This window comes from Mobula birostris, chromosome 6 (assembly GCF_030028105.1).
Source record: "Mobula birostris isolate sMobBir1 chromosome 6, sMobBir1.hap1, whole genome shotgun sequence".
In the NCBI taxonomy this organism is placed as follows: domain Eukaryota; kingdom Metazoa; phylum Chordata; class Chondrichthyes; order Myliobatiformes; family Myliobatidae; genus Mobula; species Mobula birostris.
In genome coordinates this window covers 184,566,018-184,591,301 of record NC_092375.1, presented here as the reverse complement: position 1 = coordinate 184,591,301, position 25,284 = coordinate 184,566,018, and the positions used below count along the sequence as shown (strand labels likewise).

Below are 25,284 nucleotides of genomic sequence, written 5' to 3'. Positions count from 1 at the left end.
GGCTGTCCAGCATCTGCAGATTCTCTCATGTTTGTAACTTAAGTTTGTGTATCTGAGCAAGTATGATTTGCTTCTGACTACTTTTCTCACCACCCATGGCAGTTAGTTGATATCGTTCATAAATATTGAAAAGTGTTCTTCATGAATTACAGTAATGTGCAAAAAGTCTTAGCCTCATTGTGACAAGAATACACATAGATTAAGATGTAGCTGTCCTGTGCTGGCACCAGTGGGATCAGCAGTTGGTCTGCCATCTGTCTTCAGGAGAGAGCGAGATAAGGGAAACAATGGAGCAGCACTTGGAGATGTTAATGAAGGGGAAGGAGAGCTGTCAAGATCGGCTCCCCTTTTGAACCCTGAACTGTTTGAAGTGATGGACAGGTGATACCCCAGCAGGGGGATAAAAAGGGACAGGTTCGCTAAGGCAAGACACACACACGACACCCGAGGTAACAAGACCCTGGAAGCAGTGCGTCTCTCACAAGTCGGTGGGAAGTACCGGGCCATGGATGCACAGGGTGGAAAGGCACGGTCGGCGGGAACCTGGTGTGTATCCACCCTTGCCTGGGTGCCAGGTTCACCGCAGGGAAACGATCGTAAACGATCGTATCTGGAAACGGTGGGGTCACGGTTGGTGACCTCAGATGACATCACAAAGGACTCGCCCGAAAGCTGACTGCGAAGGTCTGTGTGGAAGCCTTGAATATTCATTCGTTTTGCTCTCTCTCTCTCCTTCTCCCCTTCTCCCCACTGTCCATCGCCACGGCAGCGATTACTGCGAACTGAACTGAACTAAATTGAACTGAACTTTGCGTCACTTTGAAACTGGTCATTTACTCCTAGACAACGATAGAGCTTGATTGATCCTGTTATGTTAATTCTGTGTACATGTATGTTTATCATTGCTGAACTGTTGCATTCATTATCCTTTTGATTAGAGTACTGTGTTGCTTGTTTCTTTCATAAAACTTTCTTAGTTCTAGTAATCCAGACTCCAACGAAGTGATCCATTTCTGCTGGTTTGGCAACCCAGTTACGGGGTACGTAACACCATATATAGGGTGCCTAAGAGTTTTGCACAGTACTGTCGTCATTTTATGCATTACAACACTATACTGTTGCAAAAAAAAAACACATTTCGTGACATATGAGTGATAATGAACTTGATTCTGATATGGGTCTCTATTGTGGTCTAAGAGCGGCAAGGGGCAGGGAGAGGGGAAGCATGGTGGGAAGGGGGGAGGGAGTGAGTAGCACTGGAGAAACATTTCGTAATGATCAATAAACCAATAGTTTTGAATCAAATAACCGTGCCTAGTGTTTCAGGGCTTGGTGTGTCTGCACTTGCACCACCTCCAGCCCGCCTGCCACCTGTCTCACACCCCTCCTGTCGCGCTCCAACCTCACCAATCCCAACACCCTTTGCTCCTGTCAGTTTACAAACTCGCTCTTCGGTCCATGTTGACAGATGCAGTACTGTGCAAAAGTCTTAGGCACCCTTGCTATGTACATATGTGCTGAAGGCTTTTGCATTGTATTATATCATCTCTTTTGATAATCAGTGATACAAGTATTTAGAATCTACCTCCTTATTTTTTTTTCTCATGTTTCTTCCATTACTTTTTCCTCTCCATGGGCCGTGCAGATTTGCTGGAGAGCATTGGAATAGTTAAGTTCTTAACCCAAGTTCACATGATTTGGTTGCTCTCCATGTTATATTCAATAGAGGAGGTGTTATCAAGCAGTATTGTAAAGAAATAGTGAAACAGTGGGCTCTTTTCATTAACAGATTAAAATGCAGAAATCTTGAAGCTGCAGTCATTCTCTCAGAGTAATGAAAGTAAACACCAGTCGTATCACTATCAATATGATTGCAAATTCTGTGTGGCCATCTGTAAAGTGAGACACATGAACAACAGATTGTGACAGAGCAGCAGTACCAGGACTTTATCACAATGGCTTCATTCAGAATGAGTAAAATCTCGCTGTGGACTGAAAAGACTTCTGACATTTCCAAGTACAGTACTGGGGGCAAGTAGTGTTGGGGAAGCAGGTAGTCTGAGGAGGAGTTGGCCAGATTAGGAGAATGGGCGAGGAGGTGGCAGATGGAATACGGTGTGAGGATGTTGATGGTCTTGCACTTTGGTAGAAAGAATAAAGACATAGACTATTTTCTAAATAGAAAATTCAGAAGTCAGATGTTTGGAGACTTGGGAGTCCTGGTACAAGATTCCTTAAAGGTTAACTTCCAGTTTGAGTCAGTGGTGAGGAAGGCAAATGCAATGTGAGCATTCATTTTGAGAGGATTGACATATAAAAGCATATAAATGCTGAGGCTTTGTAAGACATCGGTCAGACCGCACGTGGAATATTGTGAATGGTTTTGTGCCCCTTATCTGAGAAAGGATGTGCTGGCATTGGAGAGGGTCCAGTGGAGGTTTATGAGAATGATTCCAGGAATGAAAGGTTTAATTTATGTTTGTTAATGTATTAATCATTGTCATGTGCCTCTACTCACTGGTGTTTAGAAGAATGGGGAGACTTCATTGAAACCTTCTGAAAATTGAAAGGCTTTGACAGTGGATGAGGAGAGGATGTTTCCTATAGTGGGGGACTTTAAGACCAGAGAGCACTGCCTCAGGGATTGAAGAATGTCCCTTTAGAACAGAGATGAGGAGAACTTCCTTCAGTCAGAGGGTGGTAAATTTGTGGAATTCTTTGCCATCAAGGCCAAGTCACGGGGCATATTACAGTGGATGTTGTTGGGTACTTAGTAAGGGTATCAAAGGTTATGTGGTGAAGTCAGGAGAGTGAGGATGAGAGGGAAGATAAACTGTGATTGAATGACAGAGCAGACTCGATAGATTCTGTTCCGATGTCCTATGGTCTCGTGGCCTAATCCTAATGCAAAATGGTAGATGTAGCATGTTCTTCTCCGTCTTTGAAAATCGATCAAAGTGACTTAAAGAACAGAATTGCAGAAGCAAAGTATGACAATAATGTTGTTCTTTAATTCCAGTCATTTGAGGATGATCTTCCCATGTTGTGCAAAATAATTGTAGGAATAGGTACATACTCAATGCTTTGAATTTTGTTTTAATCTTCCAGGCTGTTATATATTGAAGAAATGTTTCCTTCAAGTGTATTTCCTGCACTGCTGAGTTCTTTATAGATAATGTTGGCCTGCTTCCATGGAAATTAGAGTAATCTCCTTGTTCTTTTCTCTTTCTCTTAGATGAAAAACAGAACTCAAATGCCATACCAGGACTAAACAGAATATGCCAACTGAAGGGAGTCAAGTTTAATGGAGAATTGAGGTAGCTTTATTGTTCTGTGTTTATAAAAACTAAATATTGTAAAGAAGTATGGGATTGAATTGCACTATAATCTCTCTTACAGCTTTAGCAACTATAGTGAGTGACCGGGCACTTTGAAAATAGAACATGCTAAGAACACCTACTTATGTTAAGAGATCTCTTTCCAGACTCCATTCAGTACAGTGATTTTGTTTTCAACAGTGGATGGATAATAAGGTCATTAACTGGGTGTAGCTTTCCTTGCCTTGTGCCATTTTTTCCCTTTTTCTTTATTGTTGATACACAGCCAGAATAGATCAGCCCTTGCACTAATATTTCAATTTGAGTAATTGAGAACGGGTAATGCAAAACAATTAGGAACAAATGTGTATTCATCCTTAATCTGACCATTATGCTATCAGTTGTATTTGCAACTCATCCTCATTATGACATAGGTGATCGTGGTCTATGACTATGAACAGTACAAGTGCCACCTTCCTTTGTGATAATCTAAGGTCATCGAAATCAGTTCCCGGGACAGTCTGGCCGTACCATGCTGAGAAAGGCTGTCATTCAGACTCTGCCTTCCTTTGTAATAGCCCTCTCACCAACCAGCATGGTCAAAGTGCTCATCCTGGGCACTGGAGTGACATACATATGGCTCCAAATATCAATGGCATCACCATGTGGGAACCATGGGTAGGCTTAGGAACTAGATATCCAGTAAGTGCCATTCAGCACCCAGAAAATGCCCACCTTCACAACACCATTAGGCATAGTTACAGCCGTCCCAGGATACTGTTCCTGCTCACACTTGCCATCCACCTTGTACCTGTACTCTACATACCACCTACGCCAACACTCTGTCGGGTGCGGAAATCACTTTAAGAATCAGGACCTTCTAATTAAACAAATGATACGTAGGGAAATACCAGCCCTTAAAGCACTTACGCTACAGGAGCAGTTCAGTCCCTTAAGTTTGTTATCATACCCTGGGCTGAGTTTGGCTGAAATAGACTACCACCCCCACCAAATCCAAATGCGGAAACCCCAGCAGCCAGATAATTTCCCCCAACAGTATTTCTTTGTCAAAGTGTTCAGTATCAGTGGCATCCCTTCCACGCTGTGGTATGGCATCCTCGTACAAATTCAGCAATCTGACCCGTTGGTCCAGTGTGCAACCTCAAACACCATCCTCAGAACTGTATCATAGCACCTCCCACCACAAGGCAGCATCCACCACTTTGCCATTCTGTAATGCAGGGAGGTACTAATGCACTCCTTCCTGATTAGTCACTGGATATTTAGGAAACACAAAAGCAGCAAAACTACTGGAATTGCTCACCAAATGCTCAATTCCCTCTGAGATGTGGCATCTCGTATCTAGAATAAAGTTGCCCAAATTTCTACCCCATGAACTCAGATAGGGCTTTACCCGTAATGCACTGGGCCGTACCCTTTACTTTTTGTAGGATACTTCTTTAGTTATGGGGCACAAAACTGTTCATAATACTCCAAATGTGGTCTGATTAACACCCTTAAAAGTCTCAGCATTACATCACACAAAATGCTGGTGGAACGCAGCAGGCCAGGCAGCATCTATAGGAAGGAGTACAGTCGACATTTGGGGTCGAGACCCTTTATCAGGACGTCGACTGTACTTCGGGCTATAGATGCTGTCTGGCCTGCTGCGTTCCACCAGCATTTTGTGTGTGTTACTTGAATTTCCAGCATCTGCAGATTTTCACGTGTCAGCATTACATCCTTGCTTTTGTATTCTAGTCCAATGGAAATGAAAACAAACATTGCATTTGCATTCCTAACTACCATCTCTTCCCACGTTATTCTCTAGGGAATACAACACTTCAGAATCAGATCAGGTTTAATATCACTGGCATGTGCTGTGAAATTTGTTGACTTTGTGGCAGCAGTTCAATGCAATACATGATAAGTAAGGGACCCCTAAGTCCCTTTGCACTGCTGTATTCTGAACTTTCTCCCTGTTTAGAAAAATAGTCTGCACCTTTATTCCTCTGCAAAAGCACATGACCAGTCACTTCCTGAAACTGTTTTCCATCTGTCACTTATTTGCCCATTCTCCTAATCTATCCCTGCTTCCTAAACACTATCTGCCACTCCACGTATCTTTGTATCACCATATTTTTTCAAGTGGTTTATTGCACGAGATCTGTGAATTGCTCGTGGTGTATTAAGCCATAATTTCTACTTGGCATGCTCTCTCGAATCAAAAGCAAATGGTCTTATTTTCTCATATACACAATTGAAAGTATAATCAATGTTAAAATACTACTTTTCCCCCTTCCGGATTCTTCTTTATTCATTTGTACATGTTCAGATCTATAGTGTTCCTTCCGACTTTAACATCTGTGAGAATTTTTCCATGTAACTTGCTTCTAAATCAGCTTGGTGACAGCTTTTAGTACCAGCCAGTAGAAAGAGAGATGTTATCACTGAAGAGGTCATCAGCTCCTCACTGGGAAATTTTCCTGGGGTCAGAGGTGAGTTCTATTGTTTCACTGCCAATTGCAAAATATGTGCCGCAGAGAATAACTATCTGTGTTGACTAAGTACAAAGCTCCCTTGCTTGGTCAATGACTTCACACACTGATCCACACAATGTGTCATATTTGCCTCATGGTCAGTCCTGAACCATCTGACAACCAGCAACTACACTTGGCATTCTGTTTTCTGTGACTAGCTAATTTATTCACACTCAGCAATATCCCACAAGCTGTAATAAGATGATTGACCTGTTAATCAGTGTTGTGTGTGTGGCCGAGTTACACAACAAAACTATAAATAAGAACGCTAGAGACTGGAGGTAAGTTAACAGGGGCTTTTTACTTACGGAACCCGAACTGAACACATATATACAGATCAATACGCGCCTAATGGCGCATGCTCAATAACGTGTTACTACGACATAAAATAGTCCCATATTATACAGTAGGCTATATGGTACACTCCTTCCCTTTTATTTTAAAAGTGTATCAACTTTTTTAAGTTAACGGGGGCACTACGCGAAACAAATACTGTATGTGTGCCCTTAATATACAAATGCCCGCCAACTGTTTAATTAGTATTGTAATAATATGAAATTATAACAAAATAACGTAATAATAATTATAATTAGAACTCAAATCTCTGGGGGGGCCTTCTTTGCCTCTCTGGGTAACGTCTGCTGTGCAACGTTTGATTTGGGGAATTAGCCTCCACAGGTACATCAGGTGGGTCCTCAATCTCCCTCCTGAGGCAGGCAGACCCTCAGCCCTGGGGTTCAGTGCCGGCTTTAGTCTCACCTGGATGCGTCGCGGCTCCGACTCTGTCTTTCAGTCTTCTGACGTTCCCGACTCTGGCTGAACTCTCGCTTCTTTTCAGACTCGCGGCCTTACCCTGCCTCTTCTGAGTGCCGTTAATAACTAAAACGGTGTTCCGATACGATGCAGGTTCATTAACCTCGTTGCCAATTTGTTGTGTATGTGGTCGGGTTACACAACAAAACTGTAAATAAAAACACTAGAGACTGGAGCTAAGTTAACAGGGGCTTCTTACTTACAGAACCCGAACTGAATACAGATCAATACGCACCTCATAGCGCATGCTCAATAACGTGTTACTACGATGTAAAATAGTCCCATGTTATACGGTAGGCTATATGGTACAATTAATTTTTAGTGTTGCTAGTTAAGGGGTGAATCCAACCCTGACACCAGGAGAAATTACATAGTTTTCTTTGAGTTTTGGCAACTGTCCACCTATAAACCGAGCATCAATTTGTTATTTAATATGTTACTAAAAGAATGGAACATCTGAAACCACAATGTTCCTTCTAGATGAATGATAACTCTTTTTTGTTCCCGGCCATGAAGTGAGGGTTGGGTCTACAACTTTTTCACTTGAGGCACAAATTTATGGTGGGGTGTTCTGGAGTTTGGAATTCAATTCCGATGCTGTTCTGCAAGGAGTCTCTAAACGTTCTCCTCTCTGAAGGCATGGGTGTCATCTGGGTTCTCCGGTTTCCTTCCACAGTCTAAAGATGTCCTGGGTAGGTTAATTGGTCATTGTAAGGGTAGGTTAATTGGTCATTGTAAATTGTCCTGTGATTAGTTTTGGGTTGTTTGGGTTTGTTAGGGTTTGCTGGGGCAACATGCCACGAAGGACCTACTCTACACTATATCGCTAAAATAAGAAAAAAATGGATTAAAAATAATTAAGTGATTTTATGCCAAGTGATGCAAATCAGAATGGAACTTGACAATAAAACAGTACAACACACAGTTGGGCTCCTTGGCCCACAAAGTCTGTTGGCTAGGATGCTAAATTAAATAACGTCCTATCTTTTTGTTTCTAAAGCAGGGGTTCCCAACCTGGGATCCATGGACCCCTTGCTTAATTGTATTGGCCCATGGTATAAAATTGGTGGGGAACCTCTGGTCTAAAACTTTTCTTGCCCTGCACGTTCACATGCTCGCCCAACTGCCTCTTAAACACCACCTCTCCCCCCTGGCACCGAGCACTTATTTTTCAAACTTGCCTCGTAAATCTTCTTTAAACTTTCTCACTCTTGACCTTAAAGCTATGCCCTCCAGTATTTGTCTTTTCCACCTGGAGAAGGCGCTGGCGATCGGCCCTTGAATCGCGTCACTTCTCAGCTTCTAGTGCTCCAGAGAAAGCGATCTAAGTTTTCTTGTACTTCATGCTCTTTGTTCCCGCCACAGCCTGCAAGGAGGCTGTACGCTCTCCCTGTGATCGCCTGGGATTTCTCCGGGAACCTTGGTTTCTTCCCACTGTCCAAAGACGTTCCAGTCGGTAGGTTAATTGGTCATTGTAAATTGTCCCGTGATTAGACCAGGGTTAAATAACGGTCAGAGGGGCCTGTTCGTTCAATAAGATAAAAAAAAATTCAGGTGACATCCTGGTGAATCTCTCTGCAACCATCCTGAGACCTTGCAAAGCAGCAAAATTATTCAAAGTGGTTTGTCTTGATGATTATTATATCTTAATATGTCAGTTACTATTTATTTACTTAATTTCAAATCAGCAAAGAATTGTCAAGAAATGTATCCCCAGTCAGTAGGTTCTGAGGCAAATTTTGCGAGCAGAACCTAATACTGATGTAACTTTACAGGTTTCCCCCGCCATCCGAAGGTAGAGCGTTCCTATGAAATGGTTCGTAAGCCGGAATGTCGTAAAGCGAAGAAGCAATTACCATTTATTTATATGGGAAAAATTTGTGAGTGTTCACAGGCCCAAAAAATAACCTACCAAGTCATTCCAAACAACGCATAAAACCAAAAATAATAGTAACATATAGTAAAAGCAGGAATGATATGATAAATACACAGCCTATATAAAGTAGAAATACTTTTCTATAATCATTGCCAATTGCCAATCGCCTCTGATCTGGGCCGACATTTATGTGCCGGGTGGCACCTAATTAATTAGCATGTTTATTTTGGCTTTTTCCTTGAAGATGTGCTGGGTGCGTCCCGGCTACCGCTGCATTCTCCGCGGCAATGTATCAGTCCTCAGCCTGGGGGTTGGGGTGGTGGGACACTGTGGTGTCATCTTATCATCGTCTGTTTCCATCAGGTCAGGCAGGTCATCTTCTTCTATGTCTGCCTGCTTTGATGTTGAAGGTCGAGGTTCGTCATCTGCTGTGGCTGATGTGGAAGGCTTGAAAAACGACAGTATGCTTGCCTGCTTAGCCTTGCGCATTTTTCTATCATACAGTTCTTTGTAAGCACTCAAACCATCTTGCAAATATACCCTAAACCTATGTATCCTTTCAAAAGTAAAGTTGTACTTTATCATTGCAGCGAAAATCTCATGCAGTTGCTTCACGTTCAGTTCCTGGACGACTTCACTTTCGGTCCGTTCGCTACTGCATTCTGTTTCGATTGTTATCCTTTCCTCTGCCAATTGCATCAGCTCTTCATCTATCAGTTCTTGGTCATGGGATGCCAAAACCTCTTCAACATCATCTTCGTCAACTTCCATAAGCCAAACTCACTTTGTCCTTACTTCATTCACCACGATTGAAACACTTAATTATGTCTAGTTTTACGCTAAGTGTAACACCCTTACGAGCTCTTTTAGGCTTTTCCGATACCTTAGAACTCATCTTGCTAACGGATGCTCACAGGCACGTGTTTAAGCAATGCCGATGAGAATGCCGTTCCGAATCCGGGGGAGAGTGGCTGCTCGGGGCGCGCGCTGCTTTTCTCGCACGCTGCCTTTTTTCGTAACAGTGAAAACACCTGTTAGCGAAAACAGGTAACTAATGTAGGTCTTTCGTAACAGCGAACGTTCGAAAAGCGGGGGACACCTGTATAGTGTTTTTATATCTGCAAATGAGGGAGAAGTGCATGTATTTGTTAAACAGGGTTTCACTGTCTCACCTTGTATTGATGTGACTTGAATTGTTTAGATGATTAAGGTTTTGATGAATCTGAAGAACAGTAAGATTTTGTAATCAGGCCAAGTAATTATTTCTATTTGACTGTTATCCATTAGTAGCAAGAGTTTACTATTTTGTAATGAGTAAAGCCAGTGTTAGAAAATGAATTATGACATTAAACCTACCAAGTTAATTTCCCAAACCCAGTTTCATATTTTTTCAATTTTTTTAAAAGGATTATATTTCAAAAGAAGTATTTACAGAAGAACCTCAGTCTCGCTGTATTGGAGAGATGCCCTTTGTCCTTTACATAAGACATAGGAGCAGAATTAGACCACTTGGCCCGTTGAGTTTGCACCACTAATGCTGATTTATTATCCCTCTCAATCCCATTCTCTTGCCTCCTCCTCATAACCTTTGCCCTGGTTAGCCAAGACTCTATCAACTATCTTCTGCTTTCAGTCACAACTCGGTAATTGCCACGTCATGCCTGCCAATCTCTAACTGTGCCACAAGATCGTCTACTTATGTGTGCATTCAGATATAACACCTTCAGCCCTGTACTCAGTAACCTTTTTGATTTTGCCCCCATGTCACACTTCAATTCATCCCATGACTGCAATATTGCCCTATCATCTGCCTGTCCTTCATCACTGGCACACAACACAATGCATTGACTTGTACCCCAACTGCCCCATCCTCAGCCCGATCACCCTGGTTCCCACCCCCCTCCCAGATTAGTTTAAACCCTCCCCAACAGCTGTATCCTTGTATGCCTGCAGGGATATTGATCCATCCCCCTCCCTTGGGTTCAGGGTAATGTGTCCTTTTTGTACAGGTCATACCTTCCCCAGAAATGATCAAGAAATATGAAATTCTGGACTACTCCCTCAGACAGACACTCACTCATCGGTACTATCATCCTGTTTCTGCCCTGACTAGCCGTGGTACTGGGAGTAATCCAGAAATCACTATTTTGAAAGTATTGCTTTTCTTTCTCATCTCTGAGACACCATACTGCGCATGACCTCTTCCCCAGCCCCCCCACTTACGTCATTGGTGTCAAAGTGTACTATGACCTCTAGCTCCTCCTCCCTCTTTCTTTTTAAATCTTTTTATTGAATTAGTACACAAAAGGTAAAACATATAGAAACTAATACACTGTTGCAATATAAATTTACAAGAGATATTAATACATAACAAAAGTACAAACAGTGCAGTTTAGTTATAAAATAACGAGGTAATATAGTAGAGTACTAATTTTCCATATATATCAATAAAGAGAAGAAAAAAACCCAAAAAATGCCCCCCCAAAAAACCCGCTGTGCAACTAACCTAAAAAGCAAAGCAAAGCAATGGGCTAACTAGGTACCAAGTAGACTTAAGCAACTTAAACAATCACGTCCTCAAACCCGACCTCCATTAATAACAGTTAAAAACCAAGAAGGGAATGTAAATATGGTCAAAGAGAAAAAAAAAGTTACATTAAATGAAAATGTTGAATAAAAGATCTCCAGGTCTGTTCAAATTTAACTGAAGTATCATAAAGATTACTTCTGATTTTTTCCAAATTTAAACATAGTATCGTTTGAGAAAACCAAAAAAACGTAGTTGGGGCATTAATCTCCTTCCAATGTTGTAAAATACATATTTTCGCCATTAAAGTAAGAAATGCAATTATTCTACGGGCTGAAGGGGAAAGATTACTGGAAGTTTTATGTAATCTAAAGATAGCAGTAATAGGATGGGGAGAAACCTCCCTCTTGATAATCTTCTGCAGCCGCTCTGAGACACCCTGGACCTTCAATTGTGTGCAAAACTTCCAGTCTGAAAAACAAGTAATGACTAAATCAGTAGAGGAAATATATGCTGAAATGGGCAGAGTTTATTCTTTATCCTGATGAGAAGATAAATTCAATAACTATCAGGAACCAATTAATAAGGACGTTACAAAAGGATCAAACCACTGCTTGGTTAGATTGATTCTATTGGTTGGTTCCTTCAGGTTGGCATGGCCATGGAAGTTAGGAGAAATAAGCTCCCAATACCTATTAAATGCACCCAGTGGCGTGTGCCTCAAATAGCCTCTGACAACCAAGTCCAACTCTTGACTCTCATGCGCGGCTTAGCTAATAAAATAGGTGGAATAGTTTCTACTGACAGGAGAAGGGGCAAAGGTGGGTTACTGGTGCCTTAAAACCAGTCACCTTGGGCTTGTCTGCCATGGTTGGTGGCTCATCTAGGACAGTGGTCCCCAACCACCGGGCCGCAAAGTATGCGCCACCGGGCTGCGAGGAGACGATATGATTTGGTGATATGAGTCAGCTGTATCTTTCCTCATTCCCTGTTTAACTTGAACACACGCGAGGTCATTACACATGCGAGGTCATCAGTGACCCTAGATGCAGATGACCCAAGATGTGCAAAGGAATGGGTTTGTGAATGTCCCCGGTGAATCATCCATGTCAGCGCGGGAAAAAGATCAACTTGAGCTTGCAAATGACGGTGGGCTGAAAAGTATGTCTGACATAGCATCTCTGCCAGCATTCTGGATCAAAGTCAAGGCTGAATATCCTGAGACAGCCATGAAAGCACTGAAAACGTTGCTTCCATTTCCAACATCATATCACTGTGAAGTGGGGTTTTCTGCAATGAATGCAACGAAAACTAAATTGTGGAATAGGCTGGACATAAGGAACTCCCTTCGAGTATCGCTGTCTCCCATCACCCCTCGATGGGACTGTGTTGTTGCAGGGAAACAAGCCCAGGGCTCCCACTGATTCAGCGATATTGGTGTGTTGCAATGATTTTATATGTTCATACGGGGAAAATATGTGCTGTGTGTTTAATATCCAAACGTTGCTTAAAATGTTATGATGCTATTGACTTATAAGTGACTTATCAGTGGTCCCCAACCTCCGGGCTGTGAAGCATGCAGGGGTACAGCGGTGGCCGGAACACACCCAGCACATCTTTAAGAAAAAAGCCGAAATAAACAAGCTAATTAATTAGGTGCTGCCCGGAATGTAAATGTCGGCCCAGTTCAGAGGCGATTGCTGATTGCGTTGCCTCTGATCTGGGCCAACATTTACGTGCCGGGCAGCACTTAATCAAATAGCTTGTTTATTTTGGTTTTTTTCCTAAAGATGTACTGGGTATGCTCCGACCACTGCTGTATTCTTCACGGCAATGTATCGGTCTGCAGCCCAGAGGTTGGCGACCACTGTTATAATTGATTTATCACTATATTCATGTGAGGAAAATGTGCGCTGTGTGTTTAATATTAAATTCGTGAGATAAACCCCTTTAGAAACAAAGTTGGGTGTATTAGCCACTTATAAGTGACTTGTAGTTGACTTATTACCTGTACTCCGGTCATGATTAACACCCACCACCCCCCCTCCGTATGCATATGTTACCATGTACAGTCGGCCCTCCATATCCACGGGCTCTGCATTGGTGGATTTAACCAACCGCGGATTGAAAGTATTTGAAAAAAATTCCAGGAAATTCCAAAAAGCAAAACTTGAGTTTGCCGTGCGCCGAGCACTACGCTGAATCCACGCGAATGAAGTGATGTGTAGGCATACATATCCTGCTGTAGCCTCCAACCATTTCACAGATCCTCAGTCTCTCTCCAGCACTCGTTGTCTGAGCATTGTTCACCTCGCGTCTCGTTCGTTCGCTACTGGTGTTGAGAGTGAGAGGAGGGAGTTTAAGGCCAGTAAGGGATGGCTGGCTGGCTACGTAAAGTGCTACAGCCTCAAGAACTTAAAGATCGCGGGAGAATCGGCAGCGGCTGATGCCGAGGCAGCATCAGCGTCCCAGAAGAGCTACGATGGTTGCGTCTGTACTGAACATGTACAGATTACACACATCAAAGTTACTGGTGAACGCAGCCGGCCAGGCAGCATCTCTAGGAAGAGGTACAGTCGACGTTTCAGGCCGAGACCCTTCGTCAGGACTAACTGAAGGAAGAGTTAGTAAGAGATTTGAGAGGGGGAGGGGGAGATCCAAAATGACAGGAGGAGACAGGAGGGGGAGGGATGGAGCCAAGAGCTGGACAGGTGATAGGCAAAAGGGATAAGAGAGGATCATGGGACAGGAGGCCCAGGGAGAAGGAAAAGGTGGGGGGAGAGACCCAGAGGATGGGCAAGGGGTATAGTCAGAGGGACAGAGGGAGAAGAAGGAGAGAGAGGGAAAGAATGTGTGTATATAAATAAATAACGGATGGGGTACGAGGGGGAGGTGGGACATTAGCGGAAGTTAGAGAAGTCAATGTTCATGCCATCAGGTTGGAGGCTACTGAGACGGAATATAAAGTGTTGTTCCTCCAACCTGAGTGTGGCTTCATCTTTACAGTAGAGGAGGCCGTGGATAGACATATCAGAATGGGAATGGGATGTGGAATTAAAATGTGTGACCACTGGGAGATCCTGCTTTCTCTGGCAGACAGAGCGTAGGTGTTCAGCAAAACGATCTCCCAGTCTGCGTTGGGTCTCGCCAATGTATAGAAGGCCACATTGGGAGCACCGGACGCAGTATATCACCCCAGCTGACTCAGGTGAAGTGTTGCCTCACCTGGAAGGACTGCCTGGGGCCCTGAATGGTGGTAAGGGAGGAAGTGTAAGGGCATGTGTAGCACTTGTTCCGCTTACAAGGATAATTGCCAGGAGGGAGATCAGTGGGTAGGGATGGGGGGAATGAATGGACAAGGGAGTCGCGTAGGGAGCGATCCCTGCGGAAAAGAGGGGGTGGGGGAGAGAAAGATGTGCTTAGTGGTGGGATCCCGTTGGAGGTGGTGGAAGTTACGGAGAATAATATGTTGGACCCAGAGGCTGGTGGGATGGTAGGTGAGGACCAGGGGAACCCTATTCCTAGTGGGGTGGCGGGAGGATGGAGTGAGAGCAGATGTGCGTGAAATGGGGGAGATGCGTTTGAAAGCAGAGTTGATGGTGGAGGAAGGGAAACCCCTTTCTTTAAAAAAAGGAGGACATCTCCCTCGTCCTGGAATGAAAGGCCTCATCCTGAGACCAGATGCGGCGGAGACGGAGGAATTGCGAGAAGGGAATGGCGTTTTTGCAAGAGACAGGAGGAGAAGAGGAATAGTCCAGATAGCTGTGAGAGTCAGTAGGCTTATAGTAGACATCAGTAGGTAAGCTGTCTCCAGAGATAGAGACAGAAAGATCTAGAAAGGGGAGGGAGGTGTCGGAAATGGACCAGGTAAACTTGAGGACAGGGTGAAAGTTGGAGGCAAAGTTAATAAAGTCAACGAGCTGAGCATGTATGCAGGAAGCAGCGCCAATGCAGTCGTCGATGTAGCGAAGGAAAAGTGGGGGACAGATACCAGAATAGGCACGGAACATAGATTGTTCCACAAAGCCAACAAAAAGGCAGGCATAGCTAGGACCCATACAGGTGCCCATAGCTACACCTTTAGTTTGGAGGAAGTGGGAGCAGCCAAAGGAGAAATTATTGAAAGTAAGGACTAATTCCGCTAGACAGAGCAGAGTGGTGGTAGAGGGGAACTGATTAGGCCTGGAATCCAAAAAGAAGCGGAGAGCTTTGAGACCTTCCTGATGGGGGACGGAAGTATAGAGAGACTGGACATCCATGGTGAAAATAAAGCGGGGGGGGGGCCATTCCCTTGTCCATACCGAGCGACGACTGTACTACCTTAAGATTGATTTTCTTGCAGGCATTTACAGGAAAATAAAAAAAAAAGAATAGAATTTATAAAAAAAATACACTGTTACCAAATTAAGAAAATTTACTGAAGTGTACAGAAAATATTTCCTTGCATACCGTTCATACCAATCAATTCATTATAATGATGCATTGAGGCTCTCCAAGGTTAAACAATAACAGAATATAGAATAAAATGTTACAGAGGTGCTATTTAGATAGACAATAAGGTGCAAGGTCATAACAATGCTGATTATGAGGTCAGAAGTCCATTTCTTCATACTAGGGTCTGTTCACATAACAGCAGGACAGAAGCTGCAGTTGGCCATGGTGGTAGGTGATTTCAGGCTTGTGTATCTTTTGCCTGATGGGAGGGGGCGTGGGGTCTTGCTCCTTTACCAGGGTAGTAGGAAATGTAAGGATAGGAGGCTGGTTTCAGTGACGTGCTGAGGGATGTCCACAATACTCTCTGATTTCTTCTGGTCACGGGCAGTTGCTCTCTCAAGCTCTGGTGCGTCCTGAAAAAGTGCTTTTGGTGGTGCCGCAATGAAAGTGGTGAAGGTCAAAGGGGAAATGCCAAATCTCTTTAGCCTTCTGAAATAGAGGTGATGTAAGCTTTCATGGTCATGCCATTCCCATTCGGACATGTCATTCCGTGGCCTCAACTTGTGCCAAGGTGAGGCCAGAGGATCAAAACCTTGTATTCTGTTTCGGTAGCCTCCAACTTGAAGGCATGAATGTCGTCTCCCCCCCCCCCCCCCCCCGCCCCACCCACTTCCATTTACTTATGTGTGTATATTTTTTTTAAAAAATCCCCTCCTTCTGTTCTCTTCCCCCCACCCCCCCCCCCGGCCTCTTGCTTCTTTTCATCTGCTTATCACTTCTCTCCTTCCCTTTCTCCTATCAGATTCCTTCCTCTCCAGCACTCTATCTTTCCAGCCCTCCAGGCTTCACCTGTCATCTTCTAACTATTCTCCCTCCCTCTCCCCACTTCTTCATTGTGGCATCTTTCCAGTCCTGAAGAAGCTTTCTGCCCAAATCATCAACTACTTATTCATGTCCATAGATGTTGGCTGACTTGCTGAGTTCCTCCAGCATAATTTTGGTTATGCTGTTTTTGTGGTCGGACCAGGACAGTCTGTTGGCGATGTTCACTCCAAGAAACTTAACTCCCAACCCTCTCAACTTCAGCATCGCTGATGTAAACAGAGCATGTGCACCAACCCTTTTCAAAGTCAATAACCAGCTCTTCTGTTTTGCTAACATCGAGGGATAGGTGGGCGTCGTGACTCCATGTCGCTGGGCACTCTGTCGCCTTCCTTTACTCCAGCTCAGTTATTTCAGATTCAGCCCTCTGTGGTGTCATCTGCAAACATGCAGATGACGTTCGAACAGAATCTAGCCACGCAGGTATGAGTGCATAGGGAATAATGTTGAGGGCTGATGACACGGTCTTATGGGGCACCAGTCTGTTGGTCAGGAAGCAGACTATCCAGTGGCAAAGGGAGGTGTTGATTCTCAGGTCTTGAAGTTTGGAGATGAGTTTGCTTGGAATTCAGCTTCAAAGTTCAAAATAAATTTATTGTCAAACTACATATACGTCACCATATGCAACCCTGAGATTCGTTTTCTTCACAAGATCACAAGACAAAGGAGCAGAAGTAGGCCATTCGGCCCATCGAGTCTGCTCCGCAGCACCCCCATGAGCTAAATTATTCACCCATCTAGTTCCATTTTCTGGCTTTTTCCCCATATCCCTTGATACCCTGACTGATTAGATACCTATCAATCTCCTCCTTAAACACCCTCAATGATCGGGCCTCCACAGCTGTATGTGGCAACGAATTCCACAAATCCACGACCCTCTGGCTAAAAAAATTTCTCCTCATCTCTGTTTTAACTGGGTACCCTCTAATTTTAAGACTATGGCCTCTTGTCCTGGACTCACCCACCAAGGGAAACAACCTTTCCACATCTACTCTGTACAACCGTTTCAACATTCGAAATGTTTCTATGAGATCCCCTCTTATTCTTCTATACTCTAATGAATACAATCTGAATTATTGGGCATACTCAATAAATCTGTAGAATAATAACCATAACAAGACCAACGGAAGACTCCCAATTTGGCACTCAACCAGAGTGCAAATAAAAAAAGAAATAATAAATAAATAAGCAATAAATATTGAGAACATGAGATGAAGAGTCCTTGAAAATGAGCCCATTGTTTGTGAGAACATTTCAGTGATGGGGCAAGTGAAATCGAGTGAAGTTATCCTCTTTGGTTCCTGAGCCTGAGTCAAGCTGCAGTCTGGTGGAGCTGTCGTCAATAAGCAATCGGCTAGCGTCTTAAATGTATTGAATTTTTGATTTGGGTGTCTGAGTTTAAATTGCACCATTGTAGCTGAAGAATTTATATTCTATTAGTTAAATATAATGGAAAGCTGGTATTGGTAATAATGACTTTAAAAATCACTTTTTTATGCATAAAAATTCATTTGGTTAAGTTACATCTTTGAAAGAAAGTCTTTATCCTATTTGACTCCAGGTTTATAACTATCTCATGAAGCCCTGAAGTTCAAAGATCTTGCCAGTAACATCCACATCCCTTGTATGAGTTAATCGAAGAAATACGGTATGTTAATTAAAAATAAGTCTAATCTCTGCTTTTGCCGTCTGGTTGTTGATGCATCTGATGCATGGAAACAGGCCGTTCAGCCCACTGATTGTCTGCTGACCATCAAGCATCCATTTGCACTCATCCCCCTTTATTCCCACATTTCCATTAGTGTCACCCCCCACTCCCACAAATTCTTGGAATTCTTCCGCTTATCTGGAGCAGTTTACAGTATCCAGTTGCTCACCTCAGCCCTGAGCTGCCGCTGCAGCTGTGGCCTGCAACCATTGGCACTTCCTTAGCACTGAACTGGCTCTGTGCCTGTGGTGTGAAGCCATCGGCCTCCTGGACCAGCTTCACTTGCCTCAGCACTGAACTGGTTCCGTGGCTGTGGCCTGCAACCTTCGGCCTCCTGGACCAGCTTCACTTGCCTCAGCACTGAACTGCTTCCGTGGCTGTGACCTGCAACCTTCGGCCTCCTGGACCAGCTTCACTTGCCTCAGCACTGAACTGGCTCCATGGCTGTGGTCTGCAGTCTTCAGACTCCTGGACCATCTGCAGCGCTGAACTATCTCCGTGTCTGTTTGTGCTCACTCTCGGGGGCTCTGCAGTTCATGTTCTGTGTGTTATTAGTTTACTTTTATATTGTTTGCATGATTTGTTCTCTTTTTCACACATTGGTGTCTGATGGTCTTTTTTTGTATGGGTTCTATTATGTTACTTTGTTTGGTGGCTGCCTGCAAAGGGTGTCACAGTAGCTAGCAGTTAGCATAACACTTTAAAGTACAGGTGACACGGGTTCAATTCTTGTCGCTGCCTGTAAGGGTTGGTACATTCTTCCCATGACCACGCAGGTTTCCTCCGGGTGCTCTGGTTTCCTCCCACAGTCCAAAGACTTGCTGGTGGGTAGGTTAATTTGTCATTGTAAATTATCCTGTGATTAGGCTAGGGTTAAATTGGTGGGGTGGGGAGGGGGATGCTGGGTGGTGTGGCTCGAAGTGCTGGAGGGGTCTATTCCACACTGTATCTCAGTAAAAAAAAAATAAACATTTAACCCTGAGGTTCATTTTCCTATGCCGGCGAGTGGCTTAGTGGTATCAGTGCTGGACTTTGGGGAGGAAGGTCCTGAGTTCGAATCCAGCCAGCTCCTGTGCACACTTTCTATCCGTGCTGGGTTGAGTGTCGAACTAGCAACTCCACCTCATAAAAAAGAAATTGCCTGCTACAGAAACATCAACAGCAAAAAGTTGATGGCCTATGCTCTCTCATGAGTTTAAAGGCAATTTCTCTTCTTTTCTTCATTTTCCTATGGCATACACAACAAATCTACAGAATAGGTTGGTGACAAGATGGCGCCAGCGATCATCGGTGACTTTCTGTGGGCTGCAGAACTTCTGCTCTAAAGAGAATAATAGTTGCTTCAGTAGTCTCTTCTGCTGATGAAGTCATGAATACTTCAAACCACTCAACTACATTAAGTTTTAATATCTTTGTAAGGATGGTGCCAGGAATTGAATGCAATCCTTGGACATTTCATTGCAACCGGCCCATGTCAACCCTACAGATGTACAGCAGTCCTGACTGTATTCACTCTCTCCCCCCCCCCCCCCCAAAATTACTTGATCCACCATTTGAATCAAATGCTGATTACTGGCATTTTTGCTGCCTCAATTAATATTTGAAGCCAATTTCCCAGCCTAACCACTCTCTGCAAAGTATCTTTGGTTTGTTGTAAATTGCTTGCAGTTAGTATTGAATCTCTAGCCATTTGCTTTTTATTTCTCAACTATTGAAAGCAACCTCATTTCATCTACCATGTCCCACTTTTTAATTACACATAATCTATCCTCTCACTCTATAACTTGCTTTCTTTGATCAGTGAAACCCAATCAGTTTGTCTTTTGTTGGCTGCATGATAAATTTCAACAACTTGAGTTATAAAAAGTAAAATACTTCATGTTTAATCGAGAGTTCATATTAGCCAAATATGTCATTGAGGGGGATCAGAAAAAACAAGATACAGTTTATATATAATTGCACTGTAATTTATTTTTGCAGATTAACCTAAAATGATGCTTAATTTGTTCCAAGTGGGCCACAGCCTTGTTGTGGGGTTTGGAGGCTTGTGTGCCTCAATGACCCAGAGGGCTATGTTGGCTGGAGTCAGGGCTTTATGCTTTGACTTTTGGTAGGTCACCCATGCCAAACAGGTCAAAGGGAAAAAAGGCAGACCAAGAGTGTCCACCAGTCCTCGAGGTTCGGGGGTTCAGCTCATGTCTGACAAACCTGACTGGTAAATCAAGGCTGTTATGGAAGGAGCACTGAAGAATCCTATGTCTGAATGGCCAAAGGTAGACTGGCAGTAAACTGCAGCGGCGTAACTGGCAGTAAGATGCTTCATTTGAGTACATGACTATATAACTATTGAAAATAATATATTTTATCAATCACAAAGCCTGGTTAATTTATGAAAATATTAAAAATGTATTCAATGTTCCTCACCAGCAGACATTAGCAATGCAGTGAGAAGGAAAATGCATTAACTTTATTAATATCTGAGTTTCTAAATACCTAGCAGCTTGAAAACATGAAGTGTCTCTTGTGGAGAATTTGTTAAACTCTATTTTGAGTTGACCAAAACTTTTATACTCTACTTTCATATGACCAAAGTAGTTTACAGTTTAAATGTAAATGAACTTTTTAAAAAAAACTGAAAATACTGTCACAGATCAATAGGTAAACTAGGCTGTGAGGATAGAGTAGCAGTTTGTGCTTCAGATCTGGAGCCCTTCATCAGAACTGAGAAAGGGGGCTACTAGTCACTGTCAGTAGCAGAGAAGGTGGGGGATGGTTGGGGGAGAGTGATAATGTAAAATAATGTGGGGATAAGAGACAGTCAAGGTCCTTTGCTTGTGCAATGTATTGGTAATGTAAAGTCTGTTTAATGTAATAGTCTGCTACACTGAGATGTGCCAAATGAAAGCATATTGGGCAGCTGGGTTAGAGGTGGGTGACGATGGAGACGAATGGCAGGCAAATAGGGAATGACGGATAGGTAACCTGCTCTTTGCATACTTAAAGCTGGAAAATCCAACATTGAGTTGTGCAGGGTTGGAAAAAACATAGATGAAAGGTGATATTTTGTTTTCTTGAGGGTGAGGTGGACGTTGGTGGAGAGGGCCACAAATACAATCAGGTTTCTGTCCACTATCTTAGAGAAAGTCATGGTTAAGGGCAAAGACAGCCATTCAAAAACATAGAAGAGTATAGCACATGAACAAAGCCTTCAGAGGATGATGTCTGTGACAAACACAATGCCAAATTAAATTAACCCCAGTTGCTACACAGGATCAATTTCCCTTCTTTCCCTCCCTGTTCACCTATCTGTCTAAATGCCACTACTATACCATATTTGCTTCTGCCACCACTCCTGTAAGCATGTTGCAGCCATCTATCACTCTGTGTTCACATTATAAAAAAACTAGCTTGTAAATCTTTAATGTTAATGCTCTGCCTTCTGCTATCTGACTTTTCCACCCTGGGGATAAGAAGACTCTTGTCCTATCTGTGTCTCTCATATCATATACTTCTGTTGCATCTTCTCTCATCCCCTGGCACACCAGAGAATACAAAACTAGCTGGTCCAACCTCTCCTAGCACATCCTAGTGATGCATATAAGACCATAAGATATAGGAGCAGGATTAGACAATTTGGCCCATCGAATCTGATCTGCAATTTCATCATGACTGATCCAGTTTTCCCTTCAACCCCGATCTCCTGCTTTCTCCCCATATTGCTTCATGCCCTGACCAATCAAGAATCTATCAGCTGCCTTAAATGTACATAAAGACCTGGCCTCCACAGATTCACCACCCTCTGGCTAAAGAAATTCCTCCTCTTCTCCATTCTAAAAAGGACACCCTTCTATTCTGAGGCTGTGTCCTCTGGTCTTAGACTCTCCCACTATAGGAAACATCTTCTCCACATCCATTCTATCAAGGCCTTTCACCACTGGATAAGTTTCAATGAGGGTACCCTTCATTCTTCTGAATTCTAGTGAATGCAGGACCAGAGCCATCATATGCTCTTCATATGACAAGCCATTCAATCTTTAAATCATTTTCATGAACCTCCTTTGAACCCTCTCCAGTGTCAGCACATCCTTTTTAAGATAAGGGGCCAAAAACTGCTCACAATACTCCAAGGCCTCTCCAGTGCTTTCTAAAGTCTCAACATTGCATCCTTGCTTTTATATTCTAGTCCTTTCATTTGCATTGCATTGCATTTGCTTTTCTTACCAAGGCCTTAACCTGCAAATTAACCTTTAGGGAATCCTGCACAAGGACTCCCAGTTTTGCCCCCCAGTTTTTTATATTTTCTCTGCACTTAGAAAGTAGTCAACCTGTTCATTTCTTCTAACAAAGTGCCTAACCGTACACTTCCCAACACTGTATTCAATCTGCCATTTTGCTGCCTGTTCTCATAATCTAAGTCCTTCTGTAGCCTCTCTACTTCCTCAAAACCACCTGTCCCTCCACCTATCTTCATATCATCTGCAACCTTTGTAATGAGGCTATCAATTCCATCATCCAAATCATTGACATAGAACATAAAAAGAATCTGCCCCAATACAGACCCCTGTGGTACACCAGTAGCACCGCAGCCAGCCAGAAAAGGCTCCTTTTATTCCCACTCTTTATCTCCTGCCAATCAGCCACTGCTTTATCTGTACTAGAATCTGTCCTGTAATACCATGAGCTCGTAGCTTGTTAAGCAGCCTCATGTGGTGCCTTGTCAAAGGCCTTCTGAAAATCCAAGTACTCAACATCCAAAGAATCTCCTTTGTCTGTCCTGCTTGTTATTTCTTCAAAGAATTCCAACAGATTTGTCAGGCAAGATTTTCCCTCGGAAACCATGCTGACTATGGCCTAATTTATCATTTCCTCCAAATACCCTGAGACATCATCCTTAATGCAACATTTTCCCAACCACTGAGGTCAGACTAACTGGCTTATAATTTCCTTTCTTCTGTGAAGAATGGAGTGACATTTACAATTTTCCAGTCTGCCAGAACCATTCCAGAATCTAGTGATTCTTGAAAGATCATTACTGATGCCTCCATGATCTCTTCAGTCATCTCTTTCAGAAACCTGGGACGTACACCATCTGGCCCAGGTGATTTATCTACCTTCAGACCTTTCAGTCTCCTAAGAATCTTCTCTCTAATTATGGTAACTTCACACACTTCATGAGCCCTGAAACTTGGAACTCCACCATTATACTAGTGTCTTCCACAGTGAAGATTGATGCAACATACTTTGTTCATCTACTTTTTCATATTTCCCCCTTACTACCTCTCCAGCATCGTTTTCCAATTGTCGGATATCCACTTTCACGTCACTTTACACTTTATGTATCTGAAGAAACTTTTGGTATCCTCTTTAATATTATTGGCTAACTTACTTTCATATTCTATCTTTACCGTAATGATTTTCTTAGTTGCCTTCTGTGGGTTTTTAAAAGCTTCCCAATCCTCTAACTTCCCACTAATTTTTGCTCAATTATATGCCCTCTGTTTGGCTTTTATGTTGGCTCTGACTTACCTTGTTAGCCATGGTTGTGTCATTTAGGAAGGATATTGAAGATCTTCAGCATATAGGAGAGAGATTGAAAATCTGGATGAATGGTGCCAGAACAATAACTACTTACTCAACGTCAGTATGACCAAGGAGCTGGTTATTGACTTCAGGAGGAGGAAACCAGAGGCGCATAACCCAGTCCTCATTGGGGCATTAGAGGTGGAGAAGGTCAGCAACTTCAAATTCCTCAGTGTTATCGTTTCAGAGGACCTGTCCTGGGCCCAGCACGTAAGTGTTTTCACAAAGAAAGCATGACAGAGCCTTTACTTCTGTAGGAATTTGCAAAGATTTGGCATGGCATCTAAAATTTTGAAAACTTCTCTAGATGTATGATGGAGAGTATATTGACTAGCTGCATCACAGCCTGGTGTGGAAACACCACTACCCTTGGATTGAAAATCTACAAAAAGTAGTGGATATGGCTCAGTCCATCACGGATAAAGCGCTCCCCACCACTGAGCAGGAAGGCAGCATTAGTTATCAGGGACCCCTACCACCCAGACAAGCTCTCTTCTCACTGCTGCCATCAGGAAGAAGGTACAGGAGCCTCAGGACTCACACCACCATGTTCAAGAACAGTTATTACCCCTGAACCATCAGGCTCTTTAACCAAAGGGCATAACTTCACTCAACTTCACTTGTTCCATCATTGAAATGTCCCAACAAATTATGGACTCACTTTCAAAGACTCTTCATTTCATGTTCTCAATATTTATTGCTTATTAATTTTTTTCCTTTTTGTATTTGCACAGTTTGTCATCTTTTGCACAGTAGTTAAACACCCAAGTAGGTGCAGTGTTTGATAATGTACTTTGAAGCACTTGATAATAAATTTACTTTGAACTTTGAATAATCCAAGAGCCTCCACATCCTCCCTATAATGAGGCAAATCTTGATGTGGATGTGCTACAGCAGCAAAAGACCATGAACAAACACTAGGTGGCTACTTTATTAGGTACAGGAGGTTTGGTGACTATACTTCTTCCTATAGCTGCTGCCTGGCCTGCTGCGTTCCACCAGCATTTTGTGTGTGTTGCTTGAATTTCCAGCATCTGCAGATTTTCTCGTGTTTGCATAAATCCTGTTGTACCCTTTATAAACTATATTCACTATCTATATCCTCACTATTTTCTGTTGTCTGCAAACTGATCTTTTTTTTACAATGATCTCACATTTTAGAATTGATATTATGTTCTGGGACACGTACCGAGGAAAGAGAAGCTGGAACATCTTGCAGTGATAGGAAAAACTTATGAAGGAAAAAGTTGTAGTTACAGTGCATGACATTGTTGAATTACATCAAGGGATGGACAGGCAAAAGTATAGAAGAGCTTATTAGAACTTTTCAGATTAAAGGTAGATGAAAGATCATGATAGCCCATGTCATATCACATGGCACATAATGATGATGATTATATTCAGAATATGATGCTTTTTTTTGGCCGCCTACTTCCTGTCACAAGATACCTTTTAATGTAACCTTCTGGATGACTAAGAGAGGTATTGCATGTAGTTTAATTCTGTGTATGTTCATGATCTTCTGCTGATATAGTCCATCCATTTCAAGGTCAATGGGTCTAATGTTGGCTTGAGGTCTGTGACTCAGGGTATTCCTTGGTGATCCA

At 43.0% G+C, this 25,284-nt stretch overlaps 1 protein-coding gene across 5 annotated transcripts in view; it reads left to right on the top strand.

The window, feature by feature from the left end:
- The window catches only part of csrnp3 (cysteine-serine-rich nuclear protein 3), a 235,708-nt gene that overhangs the window by 31,320 nt on the left and 179,104 nt on the right, over positions 1 to 25,284 (top strand). For 3 of the 5 annotated variants that reach the window (XM_072262043.1, XM_072262044.1, XM_072262046.1), the window contains 2 exons: positions 3,236 to 3,317; positions 17,951 to 18,037. The gene's annotated coding sequence lies outside the window, so the exon portion shown is untranslated. Of the gene's footprint in view, positions 1 to 3,235; positions 3,318 to 17,950; positions 18,038 to 23,815; positions 23,888 to 25,284 lie in introns of those variants that run through there. The other 2 variants (XM_072262045.1, XM_072262047.1) reach the window with 2 other exon arrangements.